This window comes from Oryx dammah, unplaced genomic scaffold, assembly GCF_014754425.2.
Source record: "Oryx dammah isolate SB20612 unplaced genomic scaffold, SCBI_Odam_1.1 HiC_scaffold_25, whole genome shotgun sequence".
Classification (NCBI taxonomy): domain Eukaryota; kingdom Metazoa; phylum Chordata; class Mammalia; order Artiodactyla; family Bovidae; genus Oryx; species Oryx dammah.
Genome location: NW_024070209.1, coordinates 74803822 through 74826254, shown reverse-complemented (window position 1 = coordinate 74826254; position 22433 = coordinate 74803822). Strand labels below are relative to the sequence as shown.

Here is a 22433-nt window from a genome sequence, read left to right as displayed (position 1 = left end):
TTTCCAAGCCAGGCTTCAGCAGTACGTCAACTGTGAACTTCCAGGTGTTCAAGCTGGATTTAGAAAAGGCAGAGGGCATGTACACCTGTGGTGGATTCATGTCAATCTATGCCAAAACCAATACAGAATTGTAAAGTAAAAATTAAAAATAAATAAATAAATTAAAAAAAAAAAAAATAGAAAAGGCAGAGGAACCAGAGATCAAATTGCCAACATCCGTTGATTCATCAAAAAAGCAACAGTTCCAGAAAAACATCTACTGCTGTTTTATTGACTATGCCAAAGCCTTTGACTATGTGGATCACAATTAACTATGGAAAATTCTTCAAGAGATGAGAATACCAGACCACCTGACTTGCCTCCTGCGGAATCTGTATACAGGTCAGGAAGCAACAGTTAGAACTGGACATGGAACAACAGACTGGTTCCAAATAGGGAAAGGAGTACACCAAGACTGTATATTGTCACCCTGTTTATTTAACTTATATGCAGAGTACATCATGAGAAATGCTGGGCTGGATGAAGCACAAGCTGGAATCAAGAATGCCGGGAGAAATATCAATAACCTCAGATATGCAGATGATGCCACCCTTATGGCAGAAAGTGAAGAAGAACTAAAGAGCCTCTTGATGAAAGTGAAAGAGGAGAGTGAATAAGTTGGCTTACAGCCCAACATTCAGAAAACTAAGATCATGGCATCTGGTCCCATCACTTCATGGCAAATAGATGGGGAAACAATGAAAACAGTGAGAGACTATTTTGGGGGGGGGTCCAAAATCACTGCAGATGGTGACTGCAGCCATGAAATTAAAAGACACTTGCTCCTTGGAAGAAAAGTTATGACCAACCTAGTTAGTATATTAAAAAAGCAGAGACATTACTTTGCCAAAAAATAATAGTCAAAGCTATTACTGTCTAATCAAAGCTATGGTTTTTCCAGTAGTCATGTATGAAGGTGAGAGTTGGACTATAAAGAGAGCTGAGTGTAGAAGAATTGAGGCTTTTGAAATTTGCTGTTGGAGAAGACTCTAGAGAGTCTCTTGGATTGCAAGGAGATCCAACCAGTCCACCCTAAAGGAAATCAGTCCTGAATGTTCAATGGAAGGACTGATGCTGAAGCTGAAATTCCGATATTTTGGCCACCTGATAAGAAGAACTGACTCATTGGAAAAGACCCTGATTGGGAAACACTGAAGGCAGGAGGAGAAGGGAACAACAGGGGATAAGATGGTTGGATGGCATCACCGACTCAATAGACATGAGTCTGAGTAAACTCCAGGAGTTGGTGATGGACAGAGAGGCCTGGAATGCTGCAGTCCGTGGGGTCACAAAGAATCGGACACGACTGAGCAACTGAACTGATAATAGGTTTATAATACTTTTCACACAAATAATACAGAAAAAGACAAACAGAAAAAATAAGAAAACATTTTTAATCTTATAGTACAGCACCTTGAACAGTACAATAGTTGGCATACATACATTCGCATCTTTGAATGTTTCCAACTTGAAGGATCATACGCAAAGGACTTACTATTCAGGTAAGAGATGTGTACTATAGGTAAGATGGGCGAGTGGTAGAACTCCGTAGTCTCTGGCGGCTTGGCCAAAGACCCGTGATTTCTCATCGTCCAGTCTCACAGCCCTGACCGCCCACCCCCTCCACCCCACCCCGCCCTTGGTCTCACCCCATAAGAGCCACTGTACAGGGCAAGAAACTCAGCTCATCTATCAAACAAGAAGATCTGAATCAGCCCATTTCTCAGATCCTCTTGACGCAAAGGAATTCTTTGTTTGGTTAATTGTCTTGACATTTTCATTTTTGTGTCCTATCTTCCTCCACTCACTATGTTCCTGTGACAAATCCTGGCATTAATGCTGTATTTTTCCCAAAATGCTTTTTCCCTTCTCAGTATCCAGTAAGTTCTACTCACTCTCCAGAGCTCTGCAGGAATGTCCCTTCCACAGCCAGACTATCTCTGGCCACCCAGCTGAAGACAGTTCTTGTAGGATTCACACTCAGAGAGTCCTGCACTTTTCCTTCAGGGATGGCTTATTTGTCTCCCTTGTTAGCTTGCAAGGTCCCTGAGAGTGGGGATATGCCTCTTTGCTTCTGCTTATAAGGTCTGCCACGGAGTCTAGCATAGCGATTCATTAAGTGATGATCACTGAGTCAAATGTATGAAGGAAGGATGGCTGGCTGGATGAATGCAAAACGAATACTTAAAGAGGCCCAAAGACGATCTGTAAGAGACATAGGTTCAATCCCTGGGTCAGGAAAATCCCCTGGAGGAGGGAATGGCTACCCACTCCAGTATTCTTGCCTGGAGAATCCCATGGACAAAGAAGCCTGGCGGGCTACAGCACATAGGGTCACAAAGAGTCAGACACGACTGAAGCGACTTAACACCCACACAAGGATGATTTGGTTTTCCCTGGTGACTCAGCAATAGAGTCTATCTGCAATGCAGGAGACACAGGAGATGAGGGTTCAATCCCTGGGTCAGGAAGATCCCCTGGAGGAGGAAAGAGCAACCCACTCCAGTATTCTTGCCTGCGAAAACCCATGGGCAGAGGAACCTATCCATAAGGTTGCAGAATCAATCGGACAGGACTGAGCAACTGAAGAGGAGCAAGCAAGGATGGTCTAGGCTGAAAGCCTCCAAAATTCTTCACATTCCTTAATCCATTACTTTCATCCTAAAAAAGAAAGAATCTTTTATCATTTAAAACAGGTGTAATGCATGCCTATTTGTGGGTGTGGGGGGGGGTTGGGGGGGATGAATAAATGCAATCATCTGCCCTTTGGAATGATTTTAAAAGGGTCCAGAGAAGGGGAGGACCCCAAAATATCTTTCAGACATGGAGGGGGTACAAGCCAATCCATGAGAGGCCACCTTAAGTCTTGACAACCTAATTCCTAGGATTTGCAGTCTGCTCCTGGGACTTCCCTAGTGGCTTAGACGGTAAAGCATCTGTCTACAATGCGGGAGACCTGGGTTCAATCCCTGGGTTGGGAAGATCCCTTGGAGAAGGAAATGGCAATCCACTCCAGTACTATTGCTTGGAAAATCCCATGGACAGAGGAGCCTGGTAGGCTACAGTCCATGGGGTCACAAAGAGTCAGACGCGACTGAGCGACTTCACTTTCACTTTCCTGACAAATGACAAACGCGGAGGGCTAGGTGAGCCCAGCAGGAGCCTCCCTCTCGCGGGCTCCTGTCACATGTCAGGTGACTGTCACAGAGGGGACCTTCCCTTGCTTCTCCTCCTCACTCCCCCGCAAAGTGAGCCCCCAGCTCTCTCTAGCATGACCCTAACCAGATCCATGACTGGGCATCCTCAGTCAAGGCTCCTCAGTGCTTTTCTTGGCCATGGATTATAGGAATAGTATTTTTCAACAAGAGAGCAGATTAAGAAAGGTACCATCACATCACATAGTGAGAATAAAGACGTGAGGAAAAGCAGAGGAGAAATAGTGAAGGGCAGCGCCAGCTGCCTGCTGCAGACGGCTTTGGACCTGGGCCCATTTATTTGTTCATCTGCGTCACTCTGCCTCCCCAAAGGGACCAGGCACAGTGATAGGTACCGGCTGGGGAAGGAGGAGAGCTGTGTCCTGGCTGACACTCTAAGGCAGGCCCTTGTGTTACTGCAACCTCTGGTCAGCTGGCCTCACACTTGAAGCTCTCCAGCAAGTCTACTCTCAGGTCTGGCACCCCCGGAACATTCTTCTCTCTCTGAGATGGGGAAATTGCTAAATAAGAGTGCAGTCAGGCATGCTGGCAAATGGACCATCAAGGACTGGATTAGAAGGAAGAGAAGAAGCACCAGGCCACACCCGTACGAGAACAAAACAGGGAAGAGATGGGAGGCGGGGGGTGGGGGTAGGGGGCGAAGGTCCAGAAACCTTGACAGCAACTGCTTCTTGTAGAGCAGAGGACATCAGAACTTGCTGGAACCCAGAGATCCATCCCCAGGGAAAGGAGTGGAGGGGGATAAAACCCCCAGTCATCTCACAAGTCCCCAAGATGCAGAAAACCCTGACAGGAGAAGGTGAGGGGAGGCCAAGAGACAAGGCAGCAGAGAGAACAGAGCCAGAGAGTTCAACAAGCAAAAGCTGCCACGCAGGTCGTCATCAGGATGATACTGGCCTCCTCCGAGTGGACACAGCCTTGCCCGGGCCCTGTACAGTCACCAGTCTCCTCCTGTGAGGCGTTCACTACCGAGAGCTATAGAGGGTCCCAGATTTCATCCTCTTGCAAACTCACAATGTAGCCACAGCTTTACAGTTGTGGGTAGGAGACTCTTGGGCCAGAAAGAAAACTCTTTATCTCTCACAGTCGTTGAGCAGGCAGCATCAGTATCGCATTTGCATTGGTGCCCCTGGTCCACCCAAGGGGACGATGTGGGTTGGGAGGCGTCCAGGGAATGTGGCGCACACTGGAGGTTTGCTTCACACCTGATGGAATCTAAGCTTAGGAAACTTGAACCTTTTAAAACAGGCATAAGCTTACCTGAGGGAGATATTATCTTAACTGGAGGTAAAAATACCTGCCACCTGCTCCTTACCCCAGGGGGAGACACTGTCTGCTTCTTCCAGTGCTGCCTGCTATACGAAAATCCCCTAAGACAGGATCTAGAACAAAGGCTGTCAGTGCCTCTGCTGACAAGACTTGCAGGAATGCAAGAAACTTCCCAGAGAATGGTCCATCCACACTCACAAACTGCAGAGACACAGAGCCCTACCCTCCCAGGATAGCTCTCATCTCTTCCCTAGAGAGAGCAGAGGCTGGAACAGGCAGGGATGACTCAGGAAGGGGAAGTCCTTGAGCCTGGTCTTGAGGGATGGCCTGATCCCATTCTCTGGGGTGGCCTGTCCTGGAGAATGCCTCCTCCAGATTCCACTCTAAAACACGGATCAGCCAGGGTCCAGAGAAGCAAGGAACTATGGGTAAGCAAATAGAATTTCCCCTGTCCTCCCCCAGAACGAGAGATGTTCTGCGTACTCTGTTGCTTCAGTCGTATCTGACTGTTTTGCGATCCTGTGAACTGTAGCCCACCCGACTCCTCTGTCCATAGGATTCTCCAGGCAAGAATCCTGGAATGGGTTGTTATGCCCTCCTCCAGGGGATCTTCCTGACCCAGGGATCGAACCCACGTCTCCTGTGTCTCCTGCACTGGCAGGCAGATTCTTTACCACTAGCACCACCTGGGAAGCCCAAGAGATGCTCTAGTTTTTGTGTTTTTTTTTAACTTTTTAATTTTATATTGGTATATAGCTGATAAACAATGTTGTGACAGTTTCAGGTAGATAGCAAAGGGACTCAGCAGTACATATACACGTATCCATTCTCCCCCAAACTCTCCTCCCATCCAGGCTGCCACATGACATTGAGACTGTTCCCTGTGTTACACAGTAGACCCTTGCTGGTTATCCATTTTAAATACAGCAGTGTGTACATGTCCATCCCAAACTCCCTAACTATCCCTTTCCCCCATCCTCCCCAACCCCCTGGCAACCATAGAATTGCCTAGAATCTGAATCACATTTGAGGCCATTCTCTCGCCACTGAATGAACACCCCTTACAGCTCTCGATCTCCTTCCACTCTGTCTGTGGCATACGGCACTCCACCCTCGAGTAACAGCGTCTCCAGAGTTCTCCAAATACGGCCCAGAGGCTCCTGCTCTCCAGGTTCACCCACAGAAGCAGAAAGAGGGGGAAGGGGGCCTGCAAATGTGCCTTTCTCTTCACCACAGGCAAATGGTGAGATGTTTAGAACTGGGTCACCTGGCTTATCTTCTGCCCTCACTGAGATTAATTCACAAATGTCGCATTCAGAAGGCAGGCCAGATGCCATTTCAGTGCCTCTTTGGATCATTTCGCCTTTTCCTTACAGGCCCCACCCAGCAGCCGGGACCGTCACAGTCACTCATCTGAATTTTAAATAAGTCACAGCTCATTGAACCACCTGCCCTTTCTCCCCAAATTCGGACCAGGGGTGCACAGGCCACAGCACAGGATCCCCGTCTGACGTGTCTGCTCCTAGACCTGCTCCTAGACCTGCTCCTAGGAGCTCCCTGGAGGTTTCCACAAGCCCCTAATCTTCTGTCCCTCACCCCAGGATCTCTTAAACAAATGTTATATGATCAATTATTTCATTGGCCTATTTAATTGATTTATATGCACTTTTAAAAGCTTTACACTGCACAGGGAAACACATCTATCATAATCCTTGATTGAACTGGAAAAAGGAGAAGGGAGAGGGAATTAAAACTTATTGAGCGCTTATTATGTGCCAGGTAATACACAAGCTACTTTGCATACATTACTGAGTTTAATCCTCACAACTGCCTTGTGAAGTGAGTATTTTTTTTTTCCCTACTCAGTAGATGAGGAGACTGAGCCCTGTAGAGGTGAAAGGACCTGCCCAGAGTTACAGAGCATCAGCTGGAAGAAGCAGGACTCAACTGCAGTTCTGAGTCCAAGCCAATATCTACCTCAGGATTTAAATATCAAATGTTTCTGTAAAAAGTTATGAATAAGAAATTTTACCCATTATCGTAGCATGGTTTCATTGAGGAAATAAGATCCGGTTGGCACTGCTTCCCTGAACTACATCTTTTACTACAACTGAAGGTGCCCAAGTGCACTGGTTCACACCAGTGTGAGGAGGGGAGGCAGGAGGAAGGGACAGCTCAGGGATAAGGTGGGTTGCCATTTCCTTATCCAGGGAATCTTCCCGACCCAGGGATCGAACCTAGGTCTCCGCATTGTAGACAGACACTTTGCCGTCTGAGCCACCAGGGAAGACTCTAGAAGCTAAAGTGGTGCTCAGAGCCTGAAACAGCCAGTTAGGCACTGCCCTGAGCTGGCAGAACAGATGCAAGTGCTGGTGTCTGGGCAGGGTCCAGGGGAAGGGACAGCCGGCCTGAGGCCTGAGCGATAAGAGGAGAAGCCCTTTACCTTCCTTTCATGACACAGGTGAGCATCATCAATCAAATCACGTGGAGCCCCAAGACCAAAGTAAGGCTTGGTCTACTAGTCTGCATTCTCCAGAGAAGCAGGACCAATAGGATGAGATGATACATAGACAGACAGACATATAGACAGATAGATAGGATATATATACAGAGAGAGGTTAAAAGGAATTATAAGGAACTGCTTAGTGACATTATAGAGGCTGACAAGGCCCAAGAACTACAAATTTACAAGCTGGAGATCCAGAAGAAAGCAATAGTAAAGTTCCATTTCAAGTTCAAAGGCCCAAGAAGCAGAAGAGCCAATGGTGTAAATTCCAGTCTGAGTCGAAAGGCAAGAGAAGGCCAATGTCTCGATTCAAAGGCGGTCCGGAAGAAAAGCATTCCTTCTTATTCACAGGGAGGTCAGCATTTTTGTTCTATTCAGACCTTCAACTGATTGGATGAGGCCCACTCACATCAGGGAGGGCAATCTGCTTTACTCAGTCTATCAGCTCAAATGTCAGTCTCATTCAAAACACCTTCACATACCCAGAACACATCCAGAATATTGTCTGACTGAATATCTAAGCACCCCGTGGTCCATCAAGTTGACACATAAAATTAAACATCACACTTGGGAGAGTATTTACCCCTTTACTAAGTAGAACCAAACTGCTGAGTTTTTTGACTTCCGCATCTATTTTGTAGTTTTTCTGTCTCTTATTACCAGACTGTCACTGCTGATACCCATGGCCCTGGCCCATGGAAGGACCTCTCCTCACTTCTAATGCACTCTGGGTTTGAAAACAAGAGGGCTGCTCTAGCTGGAATTTAAGAACTTGAATGAATACACAGATTTGGAGGTAAAATGCTTGAGATGTAGAGCAAATATTTTGTGACATCTCTTTTATCTTCTCAAAGGGAACTTTTTTCACGTCTATTCTGATTCTTAAAGCTGTGATCTAGATAAGGCAAGTTACCAGATAATATGAAGACTTTCTGTATGAGGACTGAAATAATAATAGAGGGCAAGTCATAGATAGCAATGTTTTGACAACTTCAGGGGGCAATTTGGTATTCAGGAATCACAAAACACAACAAATGTGAAAACAGGCAGCTAAACAAAACTGATCCTCCTAGCTTTTTTTGGTCTCTTTAAATTATCCCAGGGAGAATAATGTCTTCCAAAGCCAACAAAATGAATCTTCACTGTGACTTCTCAGGCAATAAGCTAGTCAGGTCCTAACCAAAGAGTTTCTGGAAACAATGGGTTTTTACTCTTAAAAATAGTCAGAGTATTCAATACTTAACACACACACAAGAAGTAGCAACCATTCAGCTTGGCACCATTTTATCAAGTGTGAGTGTCAAATTTTTTATAGCTTCAAATTAACAACAAGGAACTGTAATTTTTGTGTTTGTTTGTTTAAAAGACCAGTGGAGATTTTTCTTTTTGCTTGTTTAAGCTTCATTTAATTCAAGCTCCAATCTGCCCCTCTTTGATTGCATTTCCAAATCCTAAATAAAAGTGATAACTCTTTCTGCCAATTGTAACAAACTGCTGGTGCCAGTTATTGCTTTTGGAAAAAAAAAAAAAGGCAAAAGCAAAAAAAAGAAAAAAATCTCTTAATACTTAGCTGACAGCTTTATCCAAAAAGGGGGAGAAAACCCTGGCCTTTCAAAGCCACCCGATATATTTGTAACAACCTCTTTACTGAGTTCATGTATCTTCTTTATTGTTCTTCATAAACAGGCTATTGGATCTCTCTAGCTTGCAATGTGAAAAATGAAAGAATTTCCTCCCATCCATGCCTCTCTCATCTCATAATTGTTTTGTTCTGAGAGGTAGGGGAGACCCGTATAAATGTCTCTGCTATTTTATTTGTCCTCTCCAAGCCCATTCATGCTTTTCTCCAGGGCTTTTGACTCCTGCTCTGTTTCTGCCTGAACCTCCATCTGCTTACTGTTCTCCGCATCAAACCCCACTAAAGTGTTTGAGATTTCATTTCAGAGGGTGATGTAAGAGAGATAAGAGTCAAAGGCATTTGAAAAGCCACTTTCCAGCGTGTCTGTGCTGGGTAGGTTGGAGGGGGAAGCACAGCTCACCTGACATCACAGAGAACATCCTGGCTCAGGTCTGCAGCATCCACTTCTCTTCTCTGTTCTTTCCGGAGGGCCCTGCGGCTGTGCCTTCTGCTCCTGCGGTTGCAGCTTCAGAGGCTTCTCCATCTCTCTGAGCTCCAGCCTCATCGCCATCCCCCTGAAACCGAGGTCCGCCCACGACAAGAACAGCCCTTGTCAGGAACAGGCAGGTCTGACAGCCTGTGGAGTGGCTTGTTGGGGAAAAGGCAAAATTTTTCAATGTGGTACATTGTCCTATAAAGGTAGGAGATGCCCACTCCAGGAAGAGGTTGTGGAAAGGAGTCTGGAGTGGGTGGAAGCTCTTCACTAAACTTTGATTCCTTAATGATATGCATCAGAGTCAGCATCTCAGACTTGAGTACTGGAGCAGCCCTACGTAAAGGAGAAAAAAAAAACATGAATACTCATTAGTCAGGCTTGGCTGTGATACTGCTATGTAACAAATAATCCTCAAATCTCAGTGGCTTACAACAGACATTTCTTTCTTTTCACTCTTGGATCCATAGGTTAGCTAGACTCGGCTGGACTTGGATTAGGTCTGTTCCATGTATGTCTCCATCATGGAACTGTGAATTACACAGGATATATGGATCTCATGGTGCAGACAGGAGCAGCAGAGGGCAAACTCAAACATTCAAGCCTGGGCACACCCCCACTTCTGTACACTGGTTACATGGCCACACTGGAAGTAAGTGAGGCAAATATACAAATATACACTATCCTAAGGAGGAAGAGACAGAGAAGACAATGGCACCCCACTCCAGTGCTCTTGCCTGGAAAAGCCCATGGACGGAGGAGCCTGGTGGGCTGCAGTCCATGGGGTCGCTAAGAGTCGGACATGGCTGAGCGACTTCACTCTCACTTTTCACTTTCATGCATTGGAGAAGGAAATGGCAACCCACTCCAGTGTTCTTGCCTAGAGAATCCCAGGGATGGCGGAGCCTGGTGGGCTGCCGTCTATGGGGTCGCACAGAGTTGGACACGACTGAAGCGACTTAGCAACAGTAGCAGCAGCAAGGAGGAAGAGAAAGGGATACTGAGTGATGATTTGTTCAATAACAATCCTGTCACCACAAATACACACACATATACACAGGGTCAGAGAGAACTTCTTTCCAGGGAGGCAATAAATCCTGCAGAACAGAAGTTGCTTGCTTTTCCTATCTACGCCTGGCTATTAGCAGCAGCTCAACAAAGATATTTTTGGATGTGGGACTGAAAGTAACTTTAAATGCCACTTAGTCCTACATCTTCACCAAGGGAAGTTTTTAGTAACAGCTCCCATGATGGGAGGCCACATCCTTCAAAGAAATCCATTCCAAGCACACAAAATGAGTCTCTACAGTACGACAATGCCTCAGATGTTAGTGGCCAGCTCTTAGGGTATCACCTAAGCCTTTCCTTTTCCAAGTGAAAATCCCTGCGTTTCTTTCCCTCAAGGCCCATGGTTTGCAGTCAGGCTCCTCCAGGCACGTGCTCTTTGTTAACGCATTTCTTATATTGAGAACCCAGCCCAGAACGCCAGAACCACAACATTGTGTTGGCAGAGTGGGGTGATCCTTTCCCCCTTCCCAAAGAGGGACCACTCAGGTTGAGCTTAAAATCATCTCAAGTCAAGACACTCTTACAAGTGTTGCTAAACCACTCATTGGTCAGCTGCATATGGATTGCTCATGACATGACCTGCTTCTGTAAGATGCTGGGGACACAGTGGTCAACAAAGCTGACATACATGGTCCTGGCTCTCATGGAGGCTATTTGGACAGACAGAGAAGAAATAAGTAAAGAAACAAAAAAAAAAAATAGAAAATGGAATAGACAGTGGGAAGAAGGAAAAGGGAAAGCTGTGTGAGATAAAATGGCAGGGGAAGGCCCCTCCAAAAAGGCGGATCCTGAAGCCCAGGAAGAGGGCCAACAGGAAGACGGCAAAGAGGACCCCCGGAAGCTGCCTGGGCAGGAGGCAGCCCTTGGGGTTGAAAGATGGAGATGCGAAGGCAGTTGAAGGCAATGTGGCAGGCCCTGGTGAACAGGGGAGAGGCACAAAAAACAGGCGGAGGGTCAGCAGGTCTGTTTGGCCGCGAAGGCCGCAGGGTTAATTCCGAGAGATTGATGCTTTAAGCAGCAAAGGGCATGATGCGACATGGATCTTGAACGAGGTCCCTGGCATTCCGAGTGTGTGCATCTGAGTGTGAGTATCTGTGCACGTGGATCCATGCAGTCCTTGATGGAAAGAGGGCACAGCTGGAAAATTGATGCCATCCCAACTGAGTTTCTCTTTGTAAATATGTGTCCCATGATCCAGCCTGTTGGTCAATAGCCAGCTTTTTCTCATGTCTCTGTGCCTCCAACATGGGTCAGGCCAGGAGGAAATGTGACTCAGGTGAGCAGCAGACCCTCAGGCACATCACCTGAGATAGAAAAAGTACAAAATTCTGACAGAAGAACTTTAAAGCAGAACCTTCAGCAGCCATGATTTTCAGGAACAAATGGTTCGCTTCTTTCTAAACAGCCAGCCCAATGTCGAGGAACATATCCTGGGTGATGAGCAACAGGGGTACAAACCATACCCTCAGGAAACAGAAAGGCAAAGCACTATCCTAACCAGATGAGCCGGAGCCCACCTGCAGTTACCAGACACCCCTGGAGTCTTGTCCAACAGGGAGGTGGAGGGCTCTGTGCTGTCTTTCTGCCAGACTCACCAGCGTGTGCATGTGACCCCCCACTTGGTGGGCTGGTGCTCTGCCCTCCAGGGTAGCCCTGCTTCCACCTTCTCCACCAGGCATCACCACGGGCCACCACACAGGTCTGGACCACAGGGACAGGACTGGAGGAGACCAGAGGACCAGTGAGGAAGTAGGGGGCCCTTTGAGCAGAGCCCAGGGTGCAAGGACACTTGAGAATCTGACCTATGGGGATAAAGGAGTAGCTGTCAGCACAGATGAGACAGGCAGAGGAAGTGCTATGGACAATCAGAGGCTGAAAGTTACAAGAGCCCACATGCAGGAGGGTTCTTATATATGCAGGAGATACCTGCTGATCTGCTAGGAGGCCAGGAAGACCTGGCAAGGCTCACCTGACCAAAAAAATATATATAGATAGATATAGATATCAATAGATATAGATTATACAGATAGATAGAGATACTGATACAGGTGTACTTTCCCCAGAAAGCACCTATTTTTTCAGTGAGTGACCTTCCCCAAGGAGAAAGGTACTCTGGAAAAGAGGGTAATGACTGAGACCCACACTTGGGGGTGGGCACAGCTTTTGTGGAGAACAGAGGTAAGTTCAGTTCAGTTCAGTCGCTCAGTCATGCCCAACTCTTTGCAACCCCATGGACTGCAGCACGCCAGGCTTCCCTGTCCATCACCAACTCCCAGAGCTTACTCAAACTCATGTCCATCGAGTAGGTGGTGCCATCCAACCATCTCATCCTCTGTATCCCCTTATTCTCCTGCCTTCAATCTTTCCCAGCATCAATGTATTTTTCCAATGAGTCAGTTCTTCGCATCAAGCGGCCAAAGTCTTGGAGTTTCAGCTTCAGCATCAGTCCTTCCAATGAATATCCAGGGTTGATTTCCATTAGGATTGACTGGTTTGATCTCTTTGCAGTCCAAGGGATTCTCAAGAGTCTTCTCCAGCATCACAGAGGTAAAGAGAGGACCAAAAGATGCTCTGTCTTATCCCTTGCTTTTCTCTGCCTCCTCCCCCACCCAGCCTCAGGAAGATTCTGCCTTCATCTCGTCATGTCCTTCTTCCTTACTTCAGCCTCCTGATCTTGCCTGAGTAACACAAAGACTTCAAGGGTCAAATCCAAGTAATCAAGAAGGAGGTATTTCAAACTTCTTATCCTCATTACACTTTTCAGAGAGAAAACAGGTTTTAAAGCAACATGTATGGTATAATCCTACCTTTAAAAATATATTCAGCCCAGTTCAGTTCAGTCACTCAGTCATGTATGACTCTTTGCAACCCCATGAACCGCAGCACGCCAGGCCTCCCTGTCCATCACCAACTCCTGGAGTCCACCCACACCCATGTCCATTGAGTCGGTGATGCCATCCAACCATCTCATCCTCTGTCATCCCCTTCTCCTCCTGCCCTCAATCTTTCCCAGCATCAGGGTCTTTTCCAGTGAGTCAGCTCTTCGCATCAGGTAGCCAAAGTATTGGAGTTTCAGCTTCAATATCAGTCCTTCCAATGAACACTCAGGACTTTCGAATCCTTTCGAATCCACTGGTTGGATCTCTTTGCAGTCCAGGGGACTCTCAATAGTCTTCTCCAGCACCACAGTTCAAAAGCATCAATTCTTCTGCACTCAGCTTTCTTTACAGTCCAACTCTCACATCCATACATGACCACTGGAAAAACCATAGCCTTGACTAGATGGACCTTTGTTGAAAGTAATGTCTCTGCTTTTTAATATGCTGTCTAGGTTGGTCATAACTTTCCTTCCAAGGAGTAAGCATCCTTCAATTTCATGGCTGCAATCACCATCTGCAGTGATTTTGGAGCCCAGAAAAATAAAGTCAGCCACTGTTTCCATTGTTTCCTCATCTATTTGCCATGAAGTGATGGGACCAGATGCCATGATCTTAGTTTTCTGAATGTTGAGCTTTAAGCCAACTTTTTCACTCTCCTTTTTCACTTTCATCAAGAGGCTCTTTAGTTCTTCTTCACTTTCTGCCATAAGGGTGGCGTCATCTGCATATCTGAGGTTATTGATATTTTTCCAAGCGATCTCAATTCCAGCTTGTGCTTGTTCCAGCCCAGCGTTTCTCATGATGTACTCTGCATAGAAGTTAAATAAGCAGGGTGACCATATACAGCCTTGACGTACTCCTTTTCCTATTTGGAACCAGTCTGTTGTTCCATGTCCAGTTCTAACTGTTGCTTCCTGACCTGCATACAGGTTTCTCAAGAGGCAGGTCAGGTGGTCTGGTATTCCCATCTCTTTCAGAATTTTCCACAGTTTATTGTGATCCACACAGTCAAAGACTTTGGCATAGTCAATAAAGCAGAAGTAGATGTTTTCCTGGAACTTTCTTGTCTTTTTGATGATCCAGTGGATGTTGGTAATTTGATCTCTTGTTCCTCTGCCTTTTCTATATTATTTATTACTAAAGTGGGCAGAGCATTTCTATGTGCTTATATAGAGACAGGGATGGAGAAGGCAATGGCACCCCACTCCAGTACTCTTACCTGGAAACTCCCATGGATGGAGGAGCCTGGTAGGCTGCAGTCCATGGGGTCACTGAAAGTTGGACACGACTCAGTGACTTCACTTTCACTTTTCACTTTCATGCATTGGAGAAGGAAATGGCAACCCACTCCAGTGTTCTTGCCTGGAGAATCCCAGGGACGGCAGAGCCTGGTGGGCTGCCATCTATGGGGTCGCACAGAGTCGGACACAACTAAAGCGACTTAGCAGCAGCAGCAGCAGCAGAGACAGGGGAAAAAGTCTGATAGAAAACAGAGGATTTTTAGGGCAGTGAAACTCTGTATGGCGCTAGAAGAGTGGGCTTGTGTTGTTTAGTCACTAAGGCATGTCTGATGCTTTGTGACCCCATGGACTGTAGCCTGCCAGGCTCCCCTGTCCATGGGATTTCCCAGGCAAGAATACTAGAGTGTCTCCTTCCCCAGAGGATCTTCCCCACCCAGGGATTGAACCCGAGTCTCCTGCTCGGCAGGTGGATTCTTTACCACTGAGTCACCAGGAAAGCCCCGCATGTCATTATGCATGTTTCCAAATCCGTAGAGTGTACACCAGAAGTGAACCCTGATGTAAGTGACCCCACGGGCTCTGGGTGATAATGATGCATCGGTGTAGGTTCATCAACAACACCTGTCCCCTCGGGGAGGTTGATTATGGGGGAGGCTGTGCATGTGCGGGGAGGGGGGCACGGAATATGTGGGAGCTCTCCGTACCTTCCTCTCCATTTAAGAGTGAACCGAAAATCACATTAGCTTTTTCCTTTAAAAGTAAAATCTTTTATATGGAATCTAGAAAAATGGACCTGATGGACCTATTTGCAGGGCAGGAATAGAGAATGGAAATGTGGACTTGGTGGGTAGGGAGAGCAGGGCAGGATGAATGGAGAGAAGAGCACTGCTATACACACACTACCATGTATAGCTAGTGGGGAGACGCTGTATAGTTCAGGGAGCCCAGCTCAGTGCTCTGGGATGACCTAGGTGGGTGGGATGGGGGGCGGGCCGCCAGAGGCACACTCCCGAGGAAGGGGAGATGTGTGTGTGTGTGTGTGTGTGTGTGTGTGTGTGTGTGTGTGTGTAAGTCACTCAGTCGTGTCCAAGTCTTTGTTACCAGATGGACTATACAATCCATGGAATTCTCTGGGCCAGAATACTGGAGTGGGTAGCTGTTCCCTTCTCCAGGGGATCTACCCAACCCAGGGATCGAACCCAGGTTTCCCACATTACAGGCAGATTCTTTACCAGCTAAGCCACCAGAGAAGCCCCAGATATATGTATACATATAGCTGATTCACTTTGCTGTACAACAGAAACTAACACAACATTGTAAAGCAATTATACTCCAATACAAAATAAAAATTACCTTATGTATTTAATGTATACATACATAATTTTTATATTTGTAGAAGCTTAGCAGATATTTATCAGACAGATCACAGTCTTCTGAGTTCATTCACTCCCTTGGATATTTACAGGGACCTCCTATGAGAGTCACTTTACCAAAAGTGAGCATTAGAATTTAATTAATTTAATATAAGTGATTTTCTTTCTTCATTCTCTCTTCTTTGCTTATCTCCATTTTCTCATTTTTTAAGTCAACATGTAGTGATAATGAAAGTGAAAATGTTAGTCACTCCATTGTGTCCAACTCTTTGCGACCCCATGGACTGCAGCCTGGCAGGCTCCTCTGTCCATGGAATTCTCCAGGCAAAAATACTGGAGCGGGTTGCCATTTCCTCCTCCAGGGAATCTTTCCAACCTAGGTATCGAACCCGGGTCTCCTAGCAGTGCAGGCAGAGTCTTTACCATCTGAGCCACCAGGGAAGCCCCATAGTGATAATGAACCAAAGCAAAAGAGCTTCAGAATGGTTCTCCACCCTCTGCTCCTGCTTCCTTCTCCAGCTCTCATAGCCCAGGCTAGGCACCTGGTGGAGAGGCCTCAGACTTCTGCTATAGTATTTGAATGGGAAGTCCCTGCTCCGCTCTTGGCCCTAGAATCCCCTTGTAGCCCAGAGGAAGCCCCACTCAGCCTCCCCAGCCCCCTCCAGGAACACTGAGGGCTAGGATTTGGGTGGCTGTGCAGAGCCCTGTCATCTCACCACGGTAATATGGTTCTCAGTTCATGCAGCACTGGAGAGGCAACAAAGGACATAAATGGAATTTCTGCTCAGTGAGTTGATGATAATAATAAATAAGGCCTTTTCTCCAAAGGCTTGAAATCTGTTGGCTCATTTCAATGCACAAAATTATTCATTTAAAAAATCCTCCCCACAGACTTGAAGTAGGTGGGGGATTAATAATCATTAACCCCATTTTGCAGATGGAGAAATCAGGACCCAGCAGGAGCTGGAGCTCATAACCACCGGCAGAGCAGGTGTCCTGCCTCCCTGGCCAGCACCCTATGTGAAGAGGGGGCAATCGTAGCCTCAATCTGGCACTGGAACCCAGGCCCAGAAAGTGATCCTTGCATCCCCGAGAGTCCAGGCTGCATTCTCCACCTCATCCTCTAAAGGCATCCCTCCTCGGACCCAGAGCTCCCGGAGGACCCTAAAATCATCTCTTCCTCTCTCTCTGTCCTCCCAAGACTGAACAGACAGAGGGCAGAGTCAACACACCCCTTCTGCCACCCTGACACTGACTGTGCTCAGGACTGGGCCCCCAAAGGCTCCCGATGCTTGGTGATGGATGCTGCACGGATCAGCTGAACAGTGGCAGAATATCTTCTCTGGTCCCGGCTCTTATATTTGACAGGAGAACACCGCCCAGGGAGGCTGAGGCCGTCATGTGGCTCCGAGCAGGGAGAGGACATCCTTCTCCAGCTCTGCCTTTGCCTGTCAGAGCTTCCAGCCTCAGGTAACCATGGTAATCACCAGTATTAACCACGGCAGAGACAGGAGCCTCAGCAGGCCGGCCCTGACCTGCTCCCACAGCAAACGGTGAGCCGGCTTCCGGCCGCACGTCGGGTGTCCGATCGCCCCTCTGCTGCCGGTGTGTCTACTAAACCCAGGACTCAGGGCTGGAGGAAGAGAACAGGCCCTAAACCTCTCCCACCGCGAGCAGAGCCTGAGTCAGCCAAAGGTCAAGGATGTGGCCTAAGGATGCAGCCACGATGGTGGTGGCCGAGGAGCAGGCCTTTGTGCCCTGCACTTCCTGTCTTGTCCCAGCCCTGCCTCCAGAGATGGCAGCCACCAGCCGTCACCATGGGAGGCCAGTCTGACCTGAACTCGTGGGAGAGCTTCGTGGCCGGAAATTAGGGGCATGCACAAGTAACCTTTTGCTGCCCTTGACCTGAGGGCCATGCCAAAAAGGCCACGGCGAAGCCATTCTTGCGAAACGTGGGTGCTGCCTCTCTGACCCACCCCCACGGTGCTCATCAGCTCCAGGGGCGCCGCGTTTGCGACATCAGGAGACCCTATCCCCAGGTCTCTGACACCAGCTACTACTCATCCTCTCAGTCCAGCCTCAGTTTTTTCCTAAACCTACTCCTCATCCTTCCCTCCTATGAAGCACTAAACTTTCCCCTCGCCCCGCCCCAGGTGGCAGAGAGCTGAGAATCTGCGCAGAACAAGGGACCTGTCCCTTGCAGCTCCGAGGGCCAGGGCAAGCTCCCCGCGGGGGACACAGAAGGCCTTTGCCGGGTCCTCGGACACGGGGAGCAAAGGACAGCTGCTGAAAGCCGCCAGAATCCCCGCTGCAGCCCCCGACACCCCCTCCACCACCACCACCACCACCACCAGGGTTTGCAACAGGCCTGAGGCCGCATCCCGTATACTCAAGGGCTCTGCAAATTCGCGACAAACAACACTGAGGATGCTTGAGTCCAGCTGCCTCTGAGAAATCGTTACATGGGAAAGGTCCAAGGAGCGCGTTTCCCAAGAAACCCCAAGCCCCGGCGGCCGCCAGGTCCGGCTGCAGCTGAGAGCCCAGCGCGGTGGCGGAGAACGACGCGGCGCTCCCTCTAGCGGCGAGCATCCTGTACTGCGCCCGGGGCTCGCCGGCGAGCCTTCCCGCCGGCAGACGCTCCCGCCTGGACCGGTAAGTGGTGACCTGCTTACTTCTGGGGAGCAAGGCCACCGCACCCGGGCGAGGGAAAAACCCGTGCCTCAGCGGAGGAGCCCCCTCCGGCCTCAAGCCGCTCCCAGCCAGAAGTTCGCAGCAGATCCCCTGCCCCGGCGCGGGGAGGACGCCGCCAAGCTGCCTTGGGGCGGCCAGGAAGGCTGTGTGACCCGCCCCAAACTGAGCCTCCTGCAAGGTCTCTGGGCAGCTCTGCCAAGACGAGCAGTCTCATCTTTCTAGCACTGACTGCGTAGGAAGCCACTCAGGACCACCACCCCACAACCCTGCCCCTATCCACAGCAGCCCACTCCCAGCCCCTACCACAGTTGGGTCACATGGCCCACCCACCCCTTGGGAGCAGTCTTATTGGTCTCTGTTTCCTGAGTGCCAGGCACAGCGACTGTTGAATTGGCATAGCAATGAAGAACTAGACCAGCGTTTGCTCTGACCAAAAGCACTCCTCCTACAAAGACATTTCTCTTGCCAGAATCCCCAGGACACTCTATGGGTGCCCGGGAAGTTAGGTTCAGTCTTGACTGCAGCTCACCATTTCTGTATCTTCTTTCCACCCTGCTCTGCCCCCAGACAAAGCTCTTTGAGAATGAAAGGTCTGTCTACCTTATCTCTGGGTTGGGGGTCTCTAGAAGAATGCTGAGAAAAGAGTTAAGTGAAGAAGGGAAGGAGAAAGGGATGAAGAGAGAAGGAGAGAGAGATGGAGGACTCTTTTCATTCACATCCAGCCAAAGCTAGCCTTTTATTCACACCCACTCTGAATGGCCTGTTCAGTCATGCCACCATCAGAGAGCCAGGGGTACTCTTACTCTCGTTTAACTAATCAATGTTAATAGCTTTATTGAAATGTAATTCACATCCCACACAATTCACCCATTTAAAGTGCAATTCAGCGATTTTTTCCTATATTCATAGACTTGTACATCCATCATCACCACTGTTTTCCTGACCCCACGTAGAAACTCTACCGCCAATCACAGTCACTCATTCCCTCCCAACCCCTCAGCCCTCAGCAACAATCAAGCTACTCTTTTCATCTCCATGGATTTCCCATGCTGGACATCTCATGTAAAAGCAATCATACAATCTGTGGTCTCTAGTGACTGGCTTCTTTCTCTTAGCATCGCGCTCTCAAGGTTCATTGATGTTGTAGCATGTGTCAGTACTTAATTTCTTTTTATAATAACATTCCATGGTATGGATATATACATTTTATCTATTTTATCAGTTGATTGACATTTGGGCTCTTTCCACTTTGGGCTGTGATGAATAATTTTATTTTTATAGTTAAAAAAAAAAAACAGAACAAAACTGCTTGATGTTTTCCCTGCCTCCAAAGAAGACAGGAAGTAGTTTATTCTGAAAAATGGCAAAGATACAGTCAAATCCCAGATGATTCACATATGACTGTTTAATTTTGAGCTGCTTCCATGTTTCAGGCAGAGTACTAGGTACTTTCACAGAACATTATCTGTTTTTAACAGAACAATTTTGAGCTAATTTTTGCATGACAATAGTCCCAATTTAGCTGTAAGGTTCTTAACAGCCAAGGCAGAGAGGAATATACATTATATTGCTGCCCTACTGGCATCACTGTTGGGTTGGAACCAGCTCTCAGATTCACTCTTCTCTTAGAATTAGAAGAGCAAAGCAGCTCTTTGGTTTTCCATCAAGCATAGAGCCTTATTCCTACACCTCATGCTTGCTATCCATGTGCTCAGTTAACCATTGATATCACCCATGCCTCTATTCAGTTTGCCCAGATCACTTTCATACCCGTGATCTCTCTCAACCCAGTGGGGCAGTGCCTGAGTGGTGTTACTACTAGCCCTGCTCTGCGTGTCCAGGGTTTCTTCAGCAAATGTTTGTTTTCAGTTGAGCACTGTGGGTCCAGGTGAACAAGATAGCTACAGCACCGCCACCCAGAACTCGGCCGAGAGGAAACCAGACACTAAACAAGGAGACAGCTAAGTAACCCCCAAAGCTAAAGTGCTGGGAATAAAACTACGAGGAGGCAGTGATGGAGAACATGCAAGTGGGCAAAGAATAAACTCACCTGAATAGTCAGGCGCATCCTCCCTAAGATGGGGTTTTCAGCTGCAATTCTAAGAAGGAGCCAAGCCACGTGGTCAGAGGGAGTCTGTTCCCTGCAGAGGGAATGGCCTGAGCAAAGACTTTGGGGAGGAAGAGCCTGATATGGTCCAGGAAGGGGTGGTGGAGGAGGAAGAGAAGCCACTCTGGCTGGAATGCAGGGATGGGGAAGGGGTACCAGACAGGACTGCAGAGGTGCCCAGGGGCAGATCAGGAAGGGCCTAACCAAGCAAGATAAGGAGTTTGGGTTTTATTTTCAGTGCAATTAAATTCAGTGAAAAGTTTTAGAAAGGAGAGTGGTGGAATCCAATTTAAGTTGTAAAAAGACTGCTGTGTAGAGGATGAATTGCAGAGCAAGAGAAGTGGCAGGAAACTCTACTGGGAGGCTCTCAGGGGGTCTGGGAGGAGATGCCCGTCATGGACAAGGTGAAGAGAGTCACTTTGCAGAGAAGGGATAAAGAAGAGGGCTACATCACAGATGGCTCCTAGATTTGGATTTGTGTAACTAGGGAAAGGACAGTGCCATCTACTGAGGTGGAAGCGTGGAGAAGAAATGGGTTAGGGGAAATGTCAAGAGCTCTGTTAGAGACACAGTTGGTTTAAGATGCTTGTGTAACCCCCACCTGGAAAGGTCAAACCAGCAACTGGATAGGAGCCTGGAGCTCTGAGAAGAGGCCTTCTTAAGATGCAAATTAGGGACTGTCAGCTTGGAGGTGGCATTTAAAGGCATGAGTATGGATGAGATCACCTGGGGAGATCTCTGAAGCTTTTGAAGCTTTTCTCTATATCTGTGCCTCCCAAGTGTCAAAACAAGTCAATTCTGTCAGTTTAGAGAGGGAAAAAACTCACAGATGATACTAGCCATTTGGTCCCATGTAAATAAAACTTTGATTAAGCAACTTTTCTTATAGTCAACCACGGGTTTGGTTCTGTGTGTGCAGATGCACAAACCTGAGTGTATCCCACTGGTCAGGTGAGAGCAAAGGAAACTGGGGAGCAGGCCAGACTCAGGACAGCAAGTGGGCTCACCCCTAAAACAGGGAAACATCCTCCTATCAGGCAGTCGGACTTCATATCACTAGGTCACTGCTGCAGCAGAAATGTTGTTACAACACAGCCATCACTGACAGGCAACAAGACTGGGATGATGCTCTCAGGGTTAAAAACAAGAAACAGAAGCTCCATGTGTCCACACTCAGGTACAAAGCGGAAGGAACATGTCCAGCCAGTTTCGACCATCCATAGACACCTCCATCACCATCTTCACCATCATCACTCTGCTGATAGAAGAGACATCTTTTGTTCAGTCTGCAGGAAAAAAAAAATCAGCCCTTACTAAAAATATTTGCTCTGGGCCCATTAAGAAAAGATGGTATATTTCTGTATTTCTGAGAAACAATCACATTGGTTTCATGATTTTTCAGGAAGAGCTGGGTGAAAACAAAAGGCTTCTCAAGAATCCCTTCCCGGAGGCCAAGGCAACTCTTAACTTGCGCTGTTTATGAATGAGGTGACTCACTCTCATCTGTCCACCACAGGCCCCACCACGGAGGCTGTGGGTGCTGACAGTCTAAGTTAGGAAAGCAAGAATTAGCATGGGTTTGTTCAGTTTGTTCACTTTGTTCAGAAGCAGCTTTGTCCTGTCATTCCTGAATGATAAGGGTGATTCAGATATAAATGAACTAGTGTCAAGAGGAAAAGAAAAATGTCACCAATCACCCGGTCATCAGTTCTTGATCGTGACGAGGGGCTGAAACCCAAGGTGGATGATGCCAGAGACAGGAGAGGAAAATCCAGCCCCAGGCCACCTGATGCAAAGAGCCGACTCATTGGAAAAGACTCTGATACTGGGGAAGACCGAAGGCACGAGGAGAAGGGGACGACAGAGGACAAGATGGTTGGATGGCATCACTGACTCAGTGGACATGAGTGTGAGCAAGTTCTGGGAGATAGTGG

General features: G+C 47.8%; 1 long non-coding RNA gene across 1 annotated transcript; it reads right to left on the bottom strand.

Annotated features, from left to right (window-relative positions):
- Positions 1 to 1828: 1828 nt before the first annotated feature.
- Positions 1829 to 21788, bottom strand: LOC120851623. The gene is made up of 3 exons (XR_005718363.1): positions 21507 to 21788; positions 9069 to 9476; positions 1829 to 2244 (listed from the first exon to the last, which is right to left on the bottom strand). It is a non-coding gene; the product is annotated as an uncharacterized LOC120851623 (long non-coding RNA).
- Between the last annotated feature and the right edge of the window lie 645 nt (positions 21789 to 22433).